Below are 24,637 nucleotides of genomic sequence, written 5' to 3' on the forward strand. Positions count from 1 at the left end.
TTTTCAGATTTAGAAATTATATTTTATTGCCACACGATGGAGGTTGACTACTTCCATGGTCTGGTAATCATGCTCACTTTCACATTTGCAGGTCCCGGGTTCGATTCCCGGGCTCGGCTGTCGGGGAATTTTCCTTGAAGAAAAGTTGTCTAGAGTCTGGAAAATTTTATGAATGCTAGTGTGCTGGGTTTAATTAACCATTCTTCAACTAAAAATCAATAAGTTACATCAGGACTCACTAGGCAGAAATGTGAACACGTGAAGACACATTTCAACGTCACATTGTTGACACGTAACGCCACCTATGAGCCCGACCAGAAAGCACTAATGCTAGAGAGTTAACAGATACGTTCTCCGTCTCTGGTGGAGTTCTTTTCTTATTTGTTCACTTTTGTTATGAATTTGTACCATTTTTTCTATTATTCTCATTTTAAAAAAGGCAAGGGTCCTTGTAACCTGGAACTTAAAATAAATGTTACGCTATAAAAAAATACGTTGAAAAGGGTGTCATCCCTCCTCATCAATAACATAATGTTAAAATGTCAGCCTCGTGTCAAGTACTTGAGACAGGGTTACCATGAGAAGAAATTCTATAGGAGAACATGGAATCTAAAATAAGAGGACATTGCCGAAAAAAGGAGGACTTCTTAAAATTTGGTATGAGCAAAATTAAAGATAAAAACAATGGCTCACATTAGTTAGTTTTCTCACTAGTTGCTGAATCAGTATTACATCTGTACCCTACTTATCGGTGGAGCCCACTTTGTGCACAAGAGCCTGAAGAAACAAACATATATCTTGTAACAAATAACTGTGGAATTGTTCACAGGGCATGTCCTTGAAATTATTGTAATTTTTAATTCAACAATAATGTTGTGACTTTTATCAATAACAACCACACACCCGTCAACAATGGGTATTCCACTCAACACAGCAACCAGTAGTCGTTATTGCACTCCACAGCACGACAATGACAATTCACATATATTATTGAGGAGAACAACAATGTACTTCTAATTTCAACTAATGTTCACAAAGCACTATGTACAAAACAAAACTGTCAGTTCACAGTTCGTTCGCCTTGGCTAGTTCTTCTAACTCACTCAAGTTCACGGTACGTCGAACCCAAGACTTCCAGATAACAGTCCACTGCACTTCGAACCCAAGACTTCCGGACGCGTTGCCCTCGCCTGGACGCTGCCACAATACTCAAGTTCACTGTACTTCGAACCCAAGACTTCCACTGAATACGTCTCCGCTAACTAGCTTTCGCGCAGCTGACTGGCTCAACTGAACTGGCTCTGCGGCTCATTGCCCCTTCTATTTATTAGATCACACATTCTCGAATGTACTGAGTCCCGAGGTTTCTACAACAATCGGCTCGCGTGGCTTTGCGAAACTTCCACATATTCCCCCCTTGCTTCTTCTGCTCCCCGCCTTCCGCACCTTCCCTCACACTAGATGCTCGCGCAACTTCCCCGACGCGACTAGGTCTTCCAACATGGCGCCACATTATATTTCACTATGATGATACCTCTGACTAGCATGCGATTTCGTTCTTTTGTCCATTGAGTAGATATTAGATATTAGGGAAATACTCTCTCAGCACTTCCATTGTCACTTGGGATAAATAAATAGAATTGACATAAGTTCTGAGAAAGTTTCAGTGCTCGTAGAACTGTTGTAATTGAAGAATTTGTACCATTGCTTATCTAAAGTTAAATCTTTGTCCAAATTAACCTGATTGGCATATCTTTGTACATTGTAGAATAAAATTGATAAAATAGCTTAGAATCATGAATAGTGACATTTTTAGAGTGTAAGAATTCAATGCATGTCAATAGGTCATATTTTGTGTTTTTATGTGCACCAGCTTCAACCATTGAAAGCAGTTAAATTCTTTCATAGGTTTTCACCATTTGTTTAGATATTCTATGCATAATATCGCACATTGTTCAATATTCATATTAATTCTAGTTAAATGCGAAATGCCGGACATTTCAATTTTTTTTAAATGCCTGCCAGACAGGATAAAATGATTAAAAAAGAGGACATGTCCTCCTTTTGCCGGACGGATGGTAACCCTACTTGGGCATAAACATATATATGTATATTGAGGACAAAAGGAAGAGTAATGAGTAGAATAATTCAACTTTTCCATTGCTCAGGTCTCCTGCTATGAGACTGAAGAGAAGGATTGTATTTTTACCGAACTCCTGTAAGTTATAAGAAATATAAAACGCCTAAGTCTGCCATTGAAGATTTCTAAACCTATTTTCAGCATGTCAAAATTATGTATACCGGTAATTAATTTGCCTAATCTACGTGACGAATTAATTTGAATGCACGTACATCAGTTGAAAGGATTATTTAGTCAGGGATTATTAAATCCGATACTAAATCAATGTTTGAAGGATGTAAAAGAAAGTGTTAATAATAAATTAAACAAAAAAAAAATACGTTGTTGAAATAAAAAACATAACATCATTAAAATAACTGTCAATCCGACGTTCATTTGTCTACGCTAGTTTCATTGTAATCTGTCCATTTTCATATTATGTGTGGTATGAAAACCTTCACAATATCAAAAGGCTGGGTCATTGTGTGAGGAATTGATAATTCTGCGGATTCGAAGCAAACGGTAAGCAGATTTTAATAGTAAATTGGTTTGAATGCTTGAGGTGGTAGCTTAATGTATATTATATTTGCAACATTAATAAATTTGTGCTTTTGTTATGGTAAGACATTTGTAGTCCGTGTGTGAATTTCTTCTCTCTTTTACATTTTGTTTCTTTTTCCTTTCTTCGTTTCTTTCTCTTTCTAAAACGATGTACCTATCATTATTTCCTTTAGACATAACACATATATTTCACAAACAAATTGAATTACATCACGAAAAACGTGTGTAATCAGGAAAGCCTGTTAAATAGCCCATATTGGGCTGCTTGGGATTTTAATAGAAAATATTAATTGACCAATAAAGTGAGTAAACATTAAAGTCAATCTAAAACTCTGGAGTGGAGGATAATGATTCTCTGGGGGCTGGCGCCTGGATGTCCCTATTGGGTTGGCGTCTATATACATAGTATCTGTAAAATCTAATGGAGATCGGCGCGCCTTACTAGATAGCTTCCCTCAGTTCCATGACTATCTGCGGGGCCGTCCTACCGTCCGGGCTCTCAGTCGGGTCTCGCTATCTGTGAAATGTGCATGTTTGTTCCGCTGCTCGCAGCTATCGATTGGACGGAAACTGTGGCGTTCTGGTGAGAAGTTATTTTGTGTACAACATATGGAGGGGGTTATAGTACCTCAGTAGACTCCCTATTCATAAAATGATAGCATTATTAACAAACATTTCGGCTCTTTTGCTTAGTAATTTTCTTAAAATTCGCTACAATTCCAATTTTTATTATTAGCGTATTGTATTTGCATTGCATTGCTCAATTGCGGTTTTATTGAAGTAATTATTGCAGTATTAACCGTGCCAGAAACTGTAAATGCACCGGTAATAAATTTTGTATGTGCAACATTGCTACATTTTATGAATATGAAACGGTATCAATTGTTTCAATTTAGATATTAATTTTCAAGTAACTCATTATTTTAGGTGTTAATTTCTTCGCCTTATGTAAATGTATTCCATTTAATTTATAGTAAAGACGTAACTAATAAAATAAATATATAACATGCAACACTTGTAGTAATGCATAACATTAGCACTAGTTCGTTTTCCGATTATATTGGTTTGTGAATTGTAGAAATGTTTTCGCGATCCTTTCTAATGCTATACGAAGTCATCGAGATATCTCTACAGATACAGTACATGGTGTGACTATAGTGATGTGTGGTTATCACGTCCCCGGTTATATGCAAATAGACGATAGATCTATGGTCGTGAAATCTCTATGCGGCTATTATCTGAACGTTTAGACCTATTATCCCGTGTACCTTTTTCATTTTATGTGTGACAAATACTGAGAATAAGCTTTATCGATGCATTATCACAGAACTTCTAAAACGCGAGCTCTATTCAGCTCTTTTAGTAAAAGTGTCTCATTCACCGTCAAAAATAATACCGGTAATAATAATAATAATAATAATAATAATAATAATAATAATAATAATAACAATAATAATAATAATCATTTATTGAGCTGTTTTACAAACATTTAAAATTATATAATTTATAATTACCTCACTCCTGAAAAAACCAAAGCCTGTGCACGGTAGTGTTCTTGAAATTCCAAAAGTAAAAATATATATTAAGGTAATATAAAATATAAACAAGGTACATTACAAATTGAAACAAATATGGTTAATAATTATAATATAAAAATGAAGGCTATTCTTACGAGTCTATTCTTCTGTTAGAGAAATGTTCGCAAAAATAATTGTTTCACTTCCCTTCATTTATTCATAGTGTTCTGCACAAGGGCAGGTCTTTCACTGCAAATCCAGCATTTTCCAGCCTTTCCTATTTTTTGCCTTCCTCTTAGTCTCCGCATATGATCTATATATTTTAATGTCTTATATTATTTGATATCTTCTGCCCCTAACGTTTCTCCCGTTCACCAATTCTTCTTATGCATCCTTCAGTAGACAGTCAATTCCTTTTTCTCTTTCTGATCAGTTTCAGCATCATTCTTTCTTCACCCACTCTTTCCAACACAGCTTCGTTACTTCCCCTTTAAAACCGAAATTATTTATTCATGTTACGCGTGGATATTTCGTTATTAATAAAATAATTTTGTAATCTTTTATTAATATTGAGAGATAGAAAGTTCGCATCTAACGAATTTTCAACTATGTTAATAACCGCATTTGCATTTAGATATGTTGTTCCCCAGCTTGTACCCCATTAGACACAGGCAACGAGATAGAATTGCTACGATAGCCAAGTACAGAAGAATGTTACTGTACCGGTGAATGATACTTCCCTTAGCATTAAAATTACCTCCAGCTTGTTTTCACATATTGGAAGCCTAAAATTCAAATAACAGTAAAATACATACAGTGTCAGGATAATTTATAATAGCTGTTGGACGGTATAAACGGTGTTAAACAATTTTTTCGTTGATAGCAGAAATTAAATGGTTAATTTGTGTTTTTATTCATCGATCAAGTCCACACCTGTGGAGTAACGGTCAGCGCGTCTGGCTGCGAAACCAGGTGGCCCGGGTTCGAATCCCGGTCGGGGCAAGTTACCTGGTTGAGGTTTTTTCCGGGGTTTTCCCTCAACCCAATACGAGCAAATGCTGGGTAACTTTCGGTGCTGGACCCCGGACTCATTTCACCGGCATTATCACCTTCATATCATTCAGACGCTAAATAACCTAGATGTTGATACAGCGTCGTAAAATAACCCAATAAAATAAAATAAATTCATCAATCAAATGTGTTTCGTCATACTTACTTGGAGCTTCTGACTTGGTTGCTGAAACATTTAAACTTTAAGGGCAGTATTCATAGACATTCTTAGCGCGGGCTTCCGGTGGATGATCAGCGAACTAACGTTTTTCGTATTCATAAACCAGTGTTAGCGATATGATATGAATCCTGTACAAGTAACTAGTCGATAGCCGGGGCTAGTTTAGCACGCTCGTAGCGCGGGCTAGCGAAATGTCTATGAATAGCACCCTTAAAAATTATCTTTTAGAGAATTCAGTAAACTGTTCAGATATATGTTTTTATGGTACTTAAACTTTGTTTCACTCTGGCTACTAGAAACAGGCATCTATAATGAACACAGATCAAAACAAATTTCTTATGAAAAACAAGAACTGAAAAGACTACAGTGGACTTTATGTTGTCAGCAAGCAGCTTGTTACATTAAGAAGATAGAAACCTTTGTTTTATGATGGGAAATGTGTTGTGACAGTTGCATTGCTGCAAGAAGAGAGAGATAGTAAAATTCTCACGGTTATATTAGAGAACGGACATTTTCAGTTAGATTCGATTAATATTACGTTTAATAAATTACTATTTATTAACCTATTAAAATTATACCATCTAATCGAAGTTTGGTAAAATCAACATTTATTACTTATGAATAGACTCCGAAATTGAGGCACATTTACTCTGAAGTTACATACACACAGAATAATACAGTGTTTATGGAGTAGCTGGCAAGGTAGCCCTCTTCCCTTATACGCATATCACGTTAGTTGGATGGAGCAATACAAGCCGAACAAGGGAAAAATTTAAATTATGGTTTATTTAACGACGCTCGCAACTGCAGAGGTTATAACAGCGTCGCCGGTTTGCCGGAATTTTGTCCCGCAGTAGTTTTTTTACACGCCAGTAAATCTACTGACATGAGCCTGTCGCATTTAAGCACACTTAAATACCATCGATCTGAGGCGGGATCGAACCCGCAACCTCGAGCACAGAAGGACAGCGTTATACGACTACGGTACCGAGGTCGACCTCAGAAGGTCTTAATTAAGGATATGCCATATGCTAATTTTAACTAAAATCTTTTATTTATAAGTTTAATTTTAAGGTTATCTTTTAAGATTTTATTTTATAATTTATATAAATAGTGATTAATTATTAAAATCTATTTTTATAATAATATTCATCTTTAATTCATATTTGCTATTAATTTCCGGATTCTCGTGGTCATCCTTAATTAAGGTTAGACGATTTTTCTCTAAATCTCTCTCCCTCTGTCCATTAATTAACATTTTAATGAATATTACAGCGTTGCTTTCACGTATTCTGTTGTATTTTTATTTCTGCACATGTCCACCGCTATGAAGAAACGGTTAGCACGTCTGACTGTGAAACTAGGGGGCCCGGGTTCAAATCCAGGTTGAAACAAGTTACCTGATTGTGGTTTCTCCGAGGTATTCCCTCAACCCATTAAGAGCAAATGCTGGGTAACTTTCGACGCTGGACCCTGGACTCACTTCACTATTAGCTTTATCACTATCCTTTTTTTTAAGTAGGTTATTTTACGTCGCTTTATCAACATCTTAGGTTATTTAACGTCTGATTGAGATGAAGGTGATAATGCCGGTGAAATGAGTCCGGGATCCAGCACTATAAGTTACCCAGCATTTACTCATATTGGGTTGAGGGAAAATCCCGGAAAAAACCTCAACCAGGTAACTTGCCCCGACCGGGAATCGAATCCGGGCCAACTGGTTTCGCGGCCAGATGCGCTAACCGTTACTCCACAGGTGTGGACATCACCGTCTTCACCAGCAGTTGATAAAGTGTCCAAACTAACCAATTAAAAATCATTGCATATATTGGTTTTATTACTGCACAAATTGTGTATGACTATACACTAAAACGAACCCTTAGCAAGCGGATTACAGAAATATAATTCGTGAGGTTTGAATATAACCAAGAGCTGTTGAGAGTATCAGAACGACCCGACTATAAATTCAACATTCACATAAACATCCCTTTTAAAGTTGCTAATTTATCGACGCCGTAACAATTGTGAGATTATTTAGTGTCGGTGGAATTTGTAAGAGCGAGATTGTATTTGGCGAAATAAGCTCTCAAATATTGGCCATAGAATTATCTAAAATTATCTGTAACTTGTTGGCGCTATCAGAGCTGGAAGGAAATGCGGTTGTACCTCTAGATTGAAACATGGATGAAGGACTTTTTTATCTACGGCACTTCGAAAGAATCTTAGATGTGGTTTAATACTACATCTGATTGCAAGAAGTGTTCTCATTCGACTGGAGCATAGCTCTCGACCTCGTTGTAGCCTCGACCGTCGTGAAGTGGTGCGCCTTTGCCCATTAAACTGCTGGCACATAAGAATCGTAACCTAACTTCACCGTAACTTTAGTTGAATCTCGATGTGACAGTCCTTTACTTAGATTAATGTCTTAGAGCTTGTGCAAATAATGATCCCAGCAACAAGACGAGATGTTAAGGAACGTGGGGAGTACTAAGTTGAGTTGTCCTGAATTAAATATCTTCTGTAACTGTCTGAAGATCGAAGTCAGTTTCATTAGTTTGCAGTTATATGAGCTTTTTGTAAATATGTCAGTGCCGAAGAGTAAAGTGTTGTTCAAAAAATTGTCAAATCCTGCTAATTTCTAACCATGACCCACTGATTAAGTTTCTGTGAGACGTCCCACTTCTTAAATATGTCTATTGTTTAAGTAATAAAAAATTAACGTAACCAAGTGTGAATCAGAGATTATCTCTGACAAAATACCTTACAATTACAAGATGCGTTATACGTGTCCTCCCTCCTCCTGGAAATACATTCTTGCCCATTTCGCCATATTGTCAGATACACGCCTCAATATGTCTACCTCGATATTTATTTCGGCTGTGATCTTTGTCCGGAGATCCTGGATGGTTCGTGGTCTATTTCTGTAGACTCTTTCCTTGCGATAGCCCCACAGGAATTAATCTGCTGATGTCAAGTCTGGTGACCTCGGAGGTCGCAGACCTTTAGAGAGATCCTAGATGCTCAACGAAGTCCGTGAAAATGTTCATATGCTTACAGTTTCTTCAAAGAAAATTGATCCAATAATCCTGCGACCGGAATTTAGTTACAACATCTTTCTAGTGTTAAAATGAAAACTAACAATAAGTGGTAAAGTACCTAGTTGACCAGTTTCGACTTCGTGTTAGTCATCTTCAGAAGTAGTGAGTTCCTTGCTTCTTCCAGTTTCTTCAGTTGTTTCGCTGGGGATGCGTTTGTGTTTTAACACAAGGAAGTTGTTGTTATAACCAATTCTTAAGTGAAAAAATATCATAAGCTAATCCAATGGCGTACGCAAAATTTTGTCAGTGGAGGGGTTATTATTAAAATTGTTTAACATTTGCATTATCGGTATTTTAAATGTTGTGTATTATTATTATTATTATTATTATTATTATTATTATTATTATTATTATCCATATTTAATAATATACCATGTTTTAATAGAACATATTCATGAATATCCTTATAAAGTTATTGAAACGTATTTTTTTCACAGCTATCTAATTTTTAACAAATATAACTTCAGTTTAATTTTGTATAATAAAAAATGCTTCTCATTATTACATTTACACAATGATAATATATTCAGCAGTTATTTGTACGTAGGCCTATTTGATAGGTAAGACACTTTATATAACAGGAAAATCTATGGAAACAATCAAATATATTGAAATAAATTTAATTAAACACAATAGTCCACACCTGTGGTGTAACGGTTAGCGCGTCTGGCCGCGAAATCAGGTTGCCCAGACTCGATTCCCGGTTCGGGGCAAGTTACCTAGTTGAGGTTTTTTCCGGGGTTTTCCCTTAACCCAATATGAGAAAATGCTGGGTAACTTTCGGTGTTGGACCCCGGACTCATTTCACCGGTATTCATCTCGTTTAGACGCTAAATAACCTAAGATGTTGATAAAGCATCGTAAAAAAACCTAATAAAATAAATTAAACACAATAATGGAACATGGAACTCACCAAGGATGAAGAATGAAACTGGCATGATGAATATATTGAAAGAGGGGTTGGAAGACTATGCCTTATGTCGGTGTCGAGTTTGTTACTCTGACGTGAAAAATTAGAGAAGGGTAAATGATCACGGATAAAAAATACTCAAATCTAAATGTTTTTTTATACAGTTCAAGAGGGTGGTTTAAACCTGTGTAACCCCCTCCCCTTTTGTACACCCCTGAGCTAATCAGACTAATCACAACACTGGTATAAGACTTAACGTAAAACCTGCCGTAATCAATAAAAAAGTTACTAATCCATTCGTTGTAAAAATGTTCAAAACAACAATAATGTAATCTAAACTAACCAAATTCCTAGAGGAACATTGCTTCATACTGCACAAAGTTCACTTCATGTTCATTAATCAAATTAACCTTTCAGAATTTGACGTTAATAATTTTCCCACCTTTGATTGAGGTTCTGGCTGATATGTACATCTGTTATCAGGCAGTACATCTCACTTGACAATATGTGTGAGAGGAAGAACAATTGTTTTGTATACCAGTATATCTGAAGTCTGATTAGTATAATATGTCACTATAATCAGTGCATTTTGAACTGGCGGATCAAGGTTACTTCAAACGCATAAACCACGGACGAGTCACTGAACTGAAAACTTTGAACTGAAGCATTGATAATCCCGGCTGTCCCAGCTGACTTTAGTTGAGGAGAATGGTCCAGAAATGGAGTAAGCACGCGTGAAAAATGCAGTCCATTGCTTGACCGATCCGCTAGTTCGAAATACACTGACAATAGTCAGCGATGTATGCAATGAAGGGAGAAAGGAACTGGCCAACCTACTCCATTATCTCCTGGCTTAGTTGTCTCATAAGTGGCGCCTTCCTAGTATCACTTGTGAGGTTCAGACCAGTCTTCGGACAGTTGACTAAACAATAATTTTCCTGAATTCCATGAAGTCGTAAATATTAATTATAGGACCTATTCTTCGTATTATTTGGGAATTCTGCATAATATCGGAAATTGCCCTTCTTAACATGCACTTATATAATTCTTCGAAATGTATACATTATATTCAGATTCTAGATTCAGCAAAGGAACGGACAATTTATAAATAGTTGGTTATTGACTTAAGAATTATTTTTTAATGACATATGTACGTGAGATCATATATATATATATATATATATATATATATATATATATATAATCCGTGGCGCTACAGCACGTGAAGGGCCTAGACCGACCAGCCGACTGCTGGCCTCACGCCCACATTCCGAAGTAGAGATAGACGATCATCCAACCAGAATGGAGGTATCGTGTGGTTAGCACGATGATCCCCCCCCAGCCGTTATAGCTGGTATTCGCAACCGGATTTCGCTACCTATCGTAGCTCCCCAAGTGCATCACGATGTTGGATGGGCACCGGTCCCATACACTGGCCGAAATTTCATGAGAAAATTTCTTCCCCCATGAGGACTCGAATCAGCGTGCATTCCGTAACGCGAGTCCTAGGCGGGATGCCTTAAACCGCGACGCCACGGCACGGGACTCATATAGCACATAGTCCGCCATTTATTCCTTGAAAAGGACGCCCTTTAAGTGATTACAACTGAGTTGGAAATGTGCTTCGTCAGACCTCCAGAAAGTATCAATAAAGTCTTCATCCATGATATTTAAAATCTCTTCATAAAACGTCTTTCTGTTGAGAATATCGCGAAATTTTAATTGATTCATTCATAGTTTTCTGCCCAAAGGCAGGTCTTTCATTGCAAATCCAGCATGTAATTACAACCTAAATTTTGTACAATTTGTTTTATTAGATTTATTTTTTTATTTGTTTTTAGAATTATTTTAGTTTTTATAGCTTTTTATTTTATTGGATGAAAATGTAAGTCTCAAGAGCAGATGGGGTGGGATCATGGCGCCTAGATTAAAGTGACGAAATTCACGGTAGTAGCATAGAACACACAATATTTGAGACATTTCTGATACTTACTTACTGGCTTTTAAGGAACCCGGAGGTTCATTGCCGCTCTCACATAAGCCCGCCATTGGTCCCTATCCTGAGCAAGATTAATCCAGTCTCTATCATCATATCTCACCTCCCTCAAATCCATTTTAATATTATCTTCCCATCTATGTCTCGGCCTCCCTAAAGGTCTTTTTTCCCTCCGGCCTCCCAACTAACACTCTATATGCATTTCTGGATTCGCCCATACGTGCTATATGCCCTGCCCATCTCAAACGTCTGGCTTTAATGTTCCTAATTATGTCAGGTGAAGAATACAATGCGTGCAGTTCTGTGTTGTGTAACTTTCTCCATTCTCCTGTAACTTCATTCCTCTTCGACCCAAATATTTTCCTAAGCGCCTTATTCTCCAAACACCCTTAACCTATGTTCCTCTCTCAAAGTGAGAGTCCAAGTTTCACAGCCATACAGAACAACCGGTAATATAACTGTTTTGTAAATTCTAACTTTCAGATTTTTTGACAGCAGACTAGATGACAAAAGCTTTTCAACCGAATAATAACACGCATTTCCCATATTTATCTGCGTTTAATTTACTCCCGAGTATCATTTATATTTGTTACTGTTGCTCCAAGATATTTGAATTTTTCCACCTCTTCGAAGGATAAATCTCCAATTTTTATATTTCCATTTCGTACAATATTCTGGTCACGAGACATAATCATATACTTAGTCTTTTCGGGATTTACTTCCAACCCTATCGCTTTACTTGCTTCAAGTAGAATTTCCGTGTTTTCCCTAATCGTTTGTTCATTTTCTCCTAACATATTCACGTCATCCGCATAGACAAGAAGCTGATGTAACCCGTTCAATTCCAAACCCTCTATATTATCCTTAACTTTCCTAATGGCATATTCTAGAGCAAAGTTAAAAAGTAGAGGTGACAATGCATCTCCCTGCTTCAGCCCGCAGTGAATTGGAAAAGCATCAGATAGAAACTGGCCTATACGGACTCTGCTGTAAGTTTCACTAAGACACATTTTAATTAATCGAACTAGTTTCTTGGGAATACCAAATTCAATAAGAATATCATATAAAACTTCTCTCTTAACCGAGTCATACGCCTTTTTGAAATCTATGAATGACTGATGTACTGTACCCTTATACTCCCATTTTTCTCCAATATCTGTCGAATACAAAAAATCTGATCAATAGTCGATCTATTACGCCTAAGACCACACTGATGATCCCCAATAATTTCATCTACATATGGAGTTAATCTTCTCAAAAGAATATTCGACAGAATTTTATACGAAGACATTTCTGATAGGTATAGAAATATTTGATGCTCAAAATATTCGCTGTTCGTCGTCTGTCGCCCAAGCATTATGAAATAGCATTAGTAATCGGTAATCACTAAGTCCAGGATTACGAGGGCGGGTCCCTTTCGACGCGCTTCTTCGTTTTCGTGTCACGTCTTGAACACCAATTCCACATTTCACGAGGGGAGCTTTATGTAGAGGAATGACTGCCACGCCTCACTGCAACATGGGATTTTATGACGTAAGAAAAGGCAATGAAGCATTGCATGACTTTCTTCATTCTTATATTGAATATCCAATGTCCGTACGTGGGATAGTTTTACGACAGGCAATTAAATATTTTTATTATACACCGACGCCGGATATTTCGGCATCATAGCCAGCGATTCGATAGGCATAGGAGAATGAGCTAAACCATACCTGACTTGAAAAACGTAGACTTTTATTAACATACCCACAACAAAGTCACTGATTTTAGGTGCAAACCAATTTCATTTCTTGTTGCTTCGAAATTACTGTTTTATTTTACGTTTCAATTTTCGGCGAACTACATAATGAAAACTTATACAGGGACATCATTTTATTTTTACTAACATTTGTAATATTAACTTGGCTATACCTCTGGATCAACGCCGTTTGCTACCCCCTTCCACGACTGGAGTTCGATGATACTGGCGTAATATACAAACAAATCACTTTACTAGGTATAGGAGGGAAGAAAATAGTTCATCCATTTACGTAAACTAGGAAATATTGCGTTTTTGAGTTTGATCATTTTCATTAGGTTTTGTTTAATCAAAATACAGTACAGTCGACCTGGTTGGCTAGTTGGTATAGCGCTGGCCTTCTATGCCCAAGTGGTTGCGGGTTCGATCCCGGGCTAGGTCGATGGCATTTAAGTGTGCTTAAATGCGACAGGCTCATGTCAGTAGATTTACTGGCATGTAAAAGAACTCCGCGGGACAAAATTCCGGCACATACGGCGACGCTGATATAACCTCTGCAGTTGCGAGTGTCGTTAAATAAAACATAACATTTAATACAGTACAGTATTAACAATGCGTGTTTTTACTCACGAACTGAGCTGTCCATGTGGACGTATTCATTATGCAGTGTATATTATACTGTCTACAGCACATTAGTGTACAATATAGAGAATGAAGTTAAATTGAAAAATAATCATAATATGAATATTTAAACACATTTTTAAAAATGGTGGCCTACATCTCGATATAGGCTTAAGTTCTTTTGTGCATATTATTGCACTATAGACTATTGTACCTAATTCCAATTACCAGTTTCATCCTTCGTACTAGTAACTCATGTTGAAATAATTCTGTTACCTACTCTATAAAAGAGTGCCTTACGTACTGTAAATTCAATCTTCACTTCTGCTCGATCCGAAAAGATAAAATTACTCAGACATGCTGTCTACTGTCCGTCCAAGTGGTTATGTCGTAGGGTCGTAGAAAGGGAGGAAATCACGTGACAGTTAATTACTTAACGAAGCCCTTTTATTTAAGTTATTTTAAACAGTTGCATAATATTACGTAGACGTCCAATTCCTAACAGAAATTAATGTTCTCAGAAAAGAGCTAAGACAGCCCAGCCACTAGATGGCGAATAAAAGCTGGTGGGAGAAATCGGGATACGACGTAGGCAAATGGACGACAGTACCTGTGCGAAAATGATTCAGTATTGAAAGCTCTTTCGTCACTGGAAAACGCGAACATATTTTTGGAACGTAATGTTTACTATGACCGTAAGGCTACTATGTCTGTATATGCGGTCCTGTGGAGGACGGTTGAACTTCATTAGTAGAAGGGGTGGGAGTGGAGTACATTAAAAAAGCCAGGTACAATAAAAATTGAAGTAAAAATAAAATGATGTCCCTGTATATATCGTAAAAATTTCTTCACTGCTATAAAGATAAATGTCCAATATTTATATAAAAAATAAATTGAAAAATGAATTTTTTGATCCTCAAACCTGTAAGCTATATCCCCCCTTAAAACAATAGTTAGTATAAAACTATCAGAAGATGATTTAACGCCTAATTATATGATCGATATTGATTGTATATTCGTCTTTAAAACGATATGTTATATGATATGAAAATATTTGTTTCCCATGTATTTATTTGAAAATAAATTTTCATTAACAATACTTCAGTAAATCTTAACACATTAGTGGCGGGTTTACTTTTTACGCAATTAGTTTATAAATAATGGCTTTGCAAGAATAGGATTTCATTTACCTCTCCCAGAGGAACGTCTCGCCGCAGTCCTTTGTTTTTGCTTGTGTAATCCGAGCTGCTTCAAGCAGATGATCAAGTTGGTATTTGACCCAGCAGATTGATGACTGTGCTGTGGCGTCACTTATTATTACCAATTACCTCTTGGAGAAAACATGTGTGCTGCGAGATGCAGGCCTCAGTTCCCAGTAAGTTGTAACAACTGATATCACGCATTTTGCGGAAAGAATTCTATGTTCCAGAAGATTGAATATAGCTCAAATACAGGGACATCATTTTATTTTTACTAACATTTTTAATATTAACCTGGCTCTACCTTTGGATCAACACGTTTGCAACCTCCTTCCACGACTGGAGTTCGATGATACTGGCGTAATATACAAACAAATCACTTTACTAGGTATAGGAGGGAAGAAAAGTAGTTCATCCATTTACGTAAACTAGGAAATATCGCGATTTTGAATTTGATCATTGTCATTAGGTTTTTGTTTAATCAAAATACAGTACAGTATTAACAATGAGTGTTTTTACTCACGAACTGAGCTATTCATTCGGACGTATTCATTATGCAGTGTATATTATACCGTCTACAGCACATTAACGTACGATACAGAGAATGAAGTTAAATTGAAAAATAATCATATACACATTTTTTAAAATGGTGGCCGTTCATTTCGATACAGGCTTCAGTTCTAATGTGCATATTATCGCACAAATAGACTATTATACCTAATCCCAATTATCAGTTTCGTCCTTCGTACTAGTAACTCACGTTGAAATAATTCTGTACCTACTATATGAAAGAATACCTTACGTACTGTAAATTCAGTCTTCACTTTTGCCCGATCCGAAAAGATAAAATTACTCAGACATACTATCTATTGTCCGTGCAAATGGTTATGTCGTAGGGTCGTAGAAAGGGAGGAAATCACGTGACAGTTAATTACTTAACGAGGCCCTTTTATTTAAGTTATTTTAAACAGTTGTATAATATTACGTAGACGTCCAATTCCTAACAGAAATTAATGTTCTCAGAAAAGAGCTAAGACAGCCCAGCCACTAGCTGGCGAATAAAAACTGGTGGGGGAAACCGGGATACGACGAAGGCAAATTGACGACAGTACCTGTGCGAAAATGATTCAGTATTGAAAGCTCTTTCGTCACTGGAAAACGCGAACATATTTTTGGAACGTACTATTTACTATGACCTTAAGGCTAGTATGTCTGTATATGCGGTCTTGTATCTGTGTGGAGGACAGTTGAACTTCATTAGTAAAAGGGGTGGGAGTGAAGTACATTCAAAAACTGGGTACAATAAAAGTTGAAGTAAAAATAAAATGATGTCCCTGTACATCCAATATATTCGTATAAAACTATAGAGGTAGAATTATCTGCGATAGCTATCGTGCTGTTAGTCTTTTATTCTCAAATTATAACTTATTTGCTAGAATAACAACAAATGTTTGTCACGCAGGTGATCCGGATTCGAGTCCCGATCAAGTCTAGGATTTTTCATTGAAAAATTCGCAGTTACACGTATGGGGACGAGGTCGTAGTTGGGGTTTTTCTTGGGATTCTCTCGCTTTTCCATATCAGACCTCTACATCAGGCATGCCAGAAATCAGACTCTAAATGTGCAGTTATGTGCGCGGATCGCCGGTCTGTGCAGACTGCATCAATCAAGATTTACTCTTACTAGTTCTTAGCTGGAGGGGTGTACAATAATCTGTTCTAGGGTTGGATTAAATAGCCATTTGGACATTATAAACACACTTTGCAGAAGGAAAAAAAAAAACACTGTTATTATCAGTGTCCACATTTGATAACTGTAATACAAGAAACTTTACACTTACTCAGTTATACTTCACAAAGTAGTGGTTTGAAAAGCATAATTTATTAACATGATTTTATATGTATATGAAGAAAAAAAATATTGCAGTAATTTCGAAACAACAAAAACGAACACAGTATTTCATTTTACATAGTAGGTACTAATTATTTTAAAGTAATTGACCCTACTCTTTCATTGTTCGTCATGCATTATTATTTATTGGGACCATTGGTACAAATGTTGAAGAAAATATTATACTCCCAATTAATTACATTCAGTAGGAGACATTGTGAAGTTTTTACACTGAAATAATTTCCTTGCTGTATGTCAATATAAATTAATATTAATATTAATAAATAATATAAGTTAAGCTTAGACTTTAAATTCACATATAGTTTATTCGGAAAACGTTGAGAGCAAGTATCGACAAGTTGGGAGCGTTACTGAAAGAAATTAAAAGTGTAGTTCACAAGCTGTGAAGCGACGATATTCTATTTATGTCAGGTTTAAAGATTTATTAATGTAAGCATATTAGCATAATATAGTGACGTGAGATGGAAAATTTGTCATTATATATTTTTCCAGAAAATTTTCCCGCCTTGCAAATAGTTGCTTTCTTCGCTCCTTACAACCTCAAGAGCCTCACATGTATTCCTCACTATATTCTCATCACTTACCAGCTTATGAAATGGAAGTCGTAAGTCGTCTAATCTTTGATGGCTGTGTTAGTACAGACTCCAAAACAACGCCATTATCAAGTTCGTTTTGCCGTGAGAGTACTGATTAAGAAATAAGCGCTGGAAATATCATATTTTGAGAACTTTACTAATCTGATCTAAACTGTCACAACACTATTACCTCGACATGGGCTGATGAAAGCCCTTCATTTTAAAATAATTATTGTTGGTTGAGGAAAACATCATAACAATTGTGTTATATGATTCGTGATTTCTCTTCTTCGTTATCTGTGAACTCTTCAGTTTATTTATCGTAACTCATTCACAGACACAGCCAAATCAGTACCCGTACTGAAAGAAAAGCTGACATGCTGTTGCAGTTCTGTATAGCCCTGTCGCGTTCCAGTCCAAGGCGATTCACTCCCTCCAGGTAGGGGAATAGAAAGTGCACATCGCACAGAGACTACTGCACAATGTGCAGGGTTTTGGCATGTCTGATCTACATCATTGCTTCAATATTTCGCCATTCCTTTGTCATTCCATAGCATTCCTCGAACACCGGCTGGAGACTCACGGAGAGGGGCTGACCTAGTGATGAGGGAGAGTTGTCTGCTCGAAACTTGGGTACGCAGCGAACCTTAGTGTAGTCAGCCGGTGTGGGTTTGGGAATGCGCCTAGCTTGAGAATTAGCGCAATAGACCGTGAAAGGTCGCAGTACTGGTTCGTAGTCCCTCAATTCAATTCCATTCCAACAACAAATCATCATCATCATCATCCGATCAAGTCTTTAACCTACAACCTTGTAGTGATCCGTTTGCCGTGTCTTGGTTTCGTGCCATCTTTTCATAGGTCTTCCTATAGATCAGGCCTGCAAAAACAGCGCTCAACGAGCGCGCGCTCTCCTTCGGAGCGGGAGAGCGGTGTTTACCGCTCGCCGAAACGGAGAGGAAGATAGTCAGAATGACATAGACTTGCTATAGGTAGAGGAGAGAGAAACGACCACTCAGTTATCTAGTGGAGTGCAGTGTGTAGGCCTATTCTCAGTAACTGTTTCACGTTGCTTACCTACTGCTACAGTATAGTATGAAGGAATCTGAAAGACGGAACATAACATTTAATATTTAACGATTTACAGCGAACTTATTGATCTTCAATGTGACCTAAGAGCTTAAGATCGTTTGAATAATACTATTAGCCTGGTTGAGTTTTACAAGACTAAACATTAGCAATAATATCCACGACTACACAGGCTGGCTGTGAAAATGATTGCTATGTTTGGCTCAACATTTATATTTGTGAGCAACTGTTTTCTATAATCAACTTTAATAAAGGCAGACATCGAACATATGTAACTGATGTTTCATTACGATCAGTAGGCTACTGTTCCTTTCAGCTACCAACATCATAAAACCTCGTTTTGATGTACTGATAAATAAAAATATAACAAAATGATATTGTACATTTAAGTAGCTATAAAATTTCTATTATTTCTGTAAAATAAATATTTCTTTATTAATTAATAATGGTCCAATGTAGTTTTGCAAACACTGAACGGGAATTCATTTCATAAGCACTCGTAATAGTACTTCCTTTTGTGTATATATTGTACGAGATCCACCCCTTCTTCCAGTCCACCCTTATATAGAGCGCAGCTAATACCTGCATTCCGCTCATGAGCTGTGAGCCAGCTCGGAGAGCGCAAACCTTGTGCAGGCCTGCTATAGATTGTCTTCCAGTAGAGTTGATTTTGGCCATCGTCTCCACGGCATCCTTTCCACATGGCTCCTCCAGTTAGTTCTGTATGTGTGTAGGAAATCAATGATGGGTGTAACTCCTAGCTATTCAAAATTTCTTCACTTCGTTTTCTATCCCAAAGTGTGCATCCTGCTGTTCTCTTCATAAATGTCACACCTCTAGCCGTTATTGTCTGCATATCTCTCTTGGACATTGTCCGTGCTTCTGAGCCATAGGCTAGAGTAAGTCTTGCCAAAACATTACATACTCTTAATGTAGTGTGACGTTATACTAAAGTGGGCTTAAATACTTAGTTAATAATTTCCGTGGCTTTTCCATAATTGGTAGTTTTTAAATGTATATCTTATTCTTGTTCATATGAAAGATTGTATTTAAATGTGTGAACCAGTCATAAAATTTTATCTTCAACACAAATTTTGCTTCTACGGGTTCTTTTTCATAGAATTTGGATTTTTCCACAGAAATTTTTATGTTAAAGTCTTTTACAGCAATATTTAGAAAATGTAAGGAGTTTTGAAGATCATTTTCATTTGTGCCTAATAATACCTGATCATCTGCAAAAAGAATTGTATCAATTTTAATATAGGCCTATCTATTCATGGGGATGTGTCCTCTATTTGCACATCGGTTTCGCCATTTATTTACCATAGAATTCATATACAGGGCTTTCATTTCAAAACTTCCCAGTCTAAATAACTAATTATTTAAATTGGATTCAATTTAAATTAAAAACACGTCAATTTAGATATTGAGGGGGCAATCTGAAACCAGGCTTAATTGCATTTTGTATTTCGCCCCCACCCTCCAGCCACCCCAACTTTTAAATTTCAAATGGTATCCCTATATTTTTATACTTAAATATGAAAGAGCATTCAATTGAAATAATTTTAAATTTCATCCGAACAAATGTAACTTTTCGTTCTGAAAAGGAAATTTAAAATGTTACATTTGTTCTGATCAAATTTCTACACATTTAAAGGATAAAATTAAAGTTCTTTCTATAATTTATCATAATACACTGCTCTCTTGAATTATATTTCACTTAGTAGCGGTGATCTTGTGCCATGCTAATCACATGACTAGGGAAGCCCGCAATGTGTGTGTGTCAAATGTTGGTCCATAGAATTTGTACCCTCCCCACTCTACATTGGATTGTAAGTCGGAAGGAAAGAGGAGGTGAAATGTGGAGAAGAAAGTAAGACGATTATTATTAATCTAAAATGAATATAAGTTCATACCAATCGGATAAGAAACTATGCCTTTACATAGAGCGGTAGATACTTTTTGCAATGAAAGCAATGTAAAATTCTTGATAAGATAACTATCTGGAAAGTTATATTTGAAGTAGTGTTGACTTCATCGATTAGCATTATCTGTACAGTAAATTTCATTACAGTATCTTCAGCATTATGTCGGTGTTGCTAATTGACATAAACTCTGTACTCCATGCAATGTACTTAACTTTATTAATTTTGCTTGTAAGCAAGTACAGCCCAATTGTTTCCGAAGTATCGATAGAAGCTCTAGCTCAATTGTACAGAGTGTCAAAACTCAAGCCGTTCATAAATTGTTTTAGGCATCACGCACAACACGACTAGGGGCGGACAAACAATATTATTCGCCATTGAAATTCTCCAACTCGCAGCGCTTTTATTTTAATTTAAGCAACGACGGAGAACAGCTAAAATAATAAATAGACATTGGTTTGGTGGACTGATTGGTACATTAATTCATACGATGCGTCCGAGTAAAGAAACACACATTTATAATACGCGGATTTGTTGGAGATAATTCATGGCTCTTAGCTAGAGTGATGTATTCGTATGAATGTTTCGACTGCCTGACAGGGTTCGATACTCGGTCCTTTCTTTCGCACTTTTAATTTCGAACTTCGATTCCAGGTGGTTCTAGAATATTATAATTAATACTACTTTAAAATGGAAATACGCAATCCATTGCAACATCGTAATGAATCATGATGTTCCACAGCAATAGCTATAAAAGCTCGAATTCTATAGCCGGTAACCATTCACGGTTTGAATATCTGAAGCTCGTAATAGGAAAAGTGAAATGCGTGTATCGAAAGAAGAATTGAATATAAGATGTTCCAGAGAGCGAACTACGTCGATATCGTCCAACTCCGTGCGGGTTGTTATCGATCTCGTATGTCTTATCTGAATTCATCTTTTTTCTTGATCTACCCAGGTTTTGACGTTCTCACTGTAGTGTGACTAGGCGTGACAATATTCAAAATATATTGAAATAAATTAATAAATTGTGTTAAAATTCTGCTCTGTCTGTTCTTTAAAGATGGTTTGCTGATTTCGAATGAAAGAAAACAAATAAATTAATTTGAAGGATTGCATATAATATGCGCATTAAGAAAACGATGTTACAGGAAGTATGAGAAGAGCAAATGACCGGAATAAACGTGGAAAGGAGAAAGAAAATAAATAATTAACGTATCAGATTGACAGTACGTGTTTAAGGTAAAATTATTATAAGGAGATTAAAATTGGTAACATTCACGTGATGATATCAGCGAGTCCACACCTATGGAGTAACGGTCAGCGCATCTGGCCGCGAAACCAGGTGGCCCGGGTTCGAATCCCGGTCGGGGCAAGTTACCTGGTTGAGGTTTTTTCCGGAGTTTTCCCTCAATCCAACACGAGCAAATGCTGGGTAACTTTCGGTGCTGGACCCCGGACTCATTTCACCGGCATTATCACCTTCATTTCATTCACGCACGATCTCGCACAAATAATATTTTAACTTTTTTTAACTTTAAATTTGTCTCGGGACTGAAGAGGATAATTGTTATCTCTACAAATTCTTTTTGTGCGAGATCGTGCGTATTTGCTTGTTTTCCGCAAAGAACCAATACGCGGTTAAGTGTGAAATACCACATTCAATATTCCCAACGTAACACACATAACAATTTCCCTCTTCTTACCGCTTAAACGCGACATTCATTTTACTGCTTTAGGCTTTTAACATATTATTTTTAGAGACGTTTAACATAGTAATAATTATAAATTGGAAACTTACCACTGCAATTTCACCTAAATTGCAATGTTAATTATTGTTTTTAAATATTTGCAAAAATTAAGTAAAGTCTACTACTCCACGAAACTTATTGCATTCCTGATACAAGTAACATTAAGGAAGCCGTGAAAAAATGAACGAGATTCCAGATGCCGATGTTATTACTGCAATATGTTATATAAATAATATTGTTAAAATATTAAAATGAAAAATAAATCATTACATAACCTTACCGTTTGTTTTAAGTTCGCATTTATAGACTGGGGGAAAAAAAAGACAGACGTATATCATGGCCTGCTGGATTATAGTAAACACAGAAAACATTTTATGGCAACAATGTCGAAGAAAGATATTTTGGTGTTCCGAAGTTGGCGTCATTAAACAGAAACCAACATGAAGATTTCATTGCAACTACAGTAAAACCTCGTTAATCCGGACCTCGTTAAACCGGATATCGCTTAATCCGGACAAGTATTCTTAAAAAATTATATTTGTTGAAAAAAAGTGGAAAATAAATGAAAATATTCTCGCATGGCGCAGCTTAAGTTTCGGCATACTATATTCGTATTTCCAGAGTTGTAAATGTATCCAATGACCTTGTCCTTGGCCATCCCTGCCACCCTCATCAACCTGGAATGCAACTTTCACCCTCCACCCTTGTGCTATTACAAACCCTGTAAGACTTCGACTCAGTTTAACACTACAGTAGTACAGTACAGTATTCTCTCTTCTATACAGTGTTAATTTAAATTGGTGAATCAATTCAAGGTGGACAATGTCATTCAGTAAACCAGCTGCTTCGTCCGGAAAGCGAAAACATAAAGCTATATCTTTGCATGAGAAATTAAAGATCATTGAAAATCTTGAAAATGGTGCCACTGTTGCCAGTGTTTGTGCAGAGTACGGAATTGCTAAACAAACAGTTTCCGATATACGAAAGAAAAAAAGTGAACTGTTGTCATTTGCTTTGAAGTGTAATGTGGATAAAGAAACTTGTCGAGTTAAGCGAATGCGGGCGCCAGCAGACCAAAAATTGGACGATGCAGTGTACAAGTGGTACGAACAATTTCGTGCAAGTGGAATAGCAGTGAGAGGAGTAGAAATTCAAGCTGCAGCCGAACGTCTGGCAAAACAACTTGGTGTAAATGGGTTTGCGGCTAGTGCCGGCTGGCTGTTTAGATTTCGCAAACGCCACAACATAGTGAACAGAAAAATGTGTGGGGAGAGTCTAAGTGCAGATGCAAGTGCTGTAGAGCCATTCAAGAAAAAACTGCATTCTATCATGAAGGAAGAAGGGTTACGTTTAAATCAGGTGTATAATGCCGACGAAACAGGCCTGTGTTGGCGCGCTCTGCCTGATAATACACAAGCATCGAAATCCATAAGAAATACACCTGGTCGCAAGATCAGTAAAGAACGTGTCTCTGCATTGTTGTGTGCTAACGCTGATGGAAGCCATATCCTAAAGACTGTCATTGTAGGCAAGAGTAAACAGCCAAGGGCTATTAAAAACATTATGTCTAATTTGCCTGTCCATTACTACCATTCTAAAAATGCTTGGTTCACAGCAAATATCACATCTGATTGGTTCCATAACTACGCTGTGCCAGAAATAAGAAGACATCAAATGGATAAGTCAAATACTGAAGTGAAAGCCATAATCTTATTGGATAATGCACCTGCTCATCCCGATGAAAAAAAGCTTTGTAGTGCAGACGGTAAAATTAGATGTCTATTCTTACCTCCCAATACATCGCTAATGCAACCAATGGACCAAGGCGTCATCTATACTGCAAAGAGGTATAGAAAGAGATTTCTGTCTGAAGTCCTTGAAGTTGAAGAATCTACAGATGGCGAAGACAGAAGAGCAGAAAAAACACTGCAAAATATCATGTCATACAACTTCAGGTCTATGATTTTCAATTTTGCGGCTGCAGTGAAAGATATAGCACCTTCTACTCTGGCCAATGCATGGAATAAAATTTTGTGTGACAACAGTGTTGAACTCGAGAGCAAAGGCATTGAATTAAAGGACTATCATGAAGCACTCGTAAGGGGTGGTGAGAAATCCGTCACAGTAGAAGAGATTGAGGACTGGTTAGACAATGATGAAGGTGATCCCGGCTACCACATAATGAATGAAGACGAAATAGTGGATAGCGTAAACGACGATCGAGACTATGAATCTGAAGATGAGGATCCAGATATGGAACTGCCAAAAATGAAATTAAGTGAGGTGAAAGAACATTTGAATTCAGTGATTAATTTCATTCAACGAAGTGACAATAAACAAATATCTGCCTACTACTGTCACATGAGGCACCTGCGTGAACTTGTAGTGAAAGAAATGT

At 36.9% G+C, this 24,637-nt stretch overlaps 1 protein-coding gene across 1 annotated transcript in view; it reads left to right on the forward strand.

The window, feature by feature from the left end:
• The first annotated feature begins 3,148 nt into the window (after window positions 1-3,148).
• The window catches only part of LOC138703006 (bestrophin-3-like), a 67,101-nt gene continuing 45,612 nt past the window's right edge, over window positions 3,149-24,637 (forward strand). Inside the window, exon 1 of the mRNA XM_069830494.1 lies at window positions 3,149-3,263. The gene's annotated coding sequence lies outside the window, so the exon portion shown is untranslated. The remainder of the gene's footprint in view (window positions 3,264-24,637) is intronic.

This window comes from Periplaneta americana, chromosome 7 (assembly GCF_040183065.1).
Source record: "Periplaneta americana isolate PAMFEO1 chromosome 7, P.americana_PAMFEO1_priV1, whole genome shotgun sequence".
NCBI lineage: Eukaryota > Metazoa > Arthropoda > Insecta > Blattodea > Blattidae > Periplaneta > Periplaneta americana.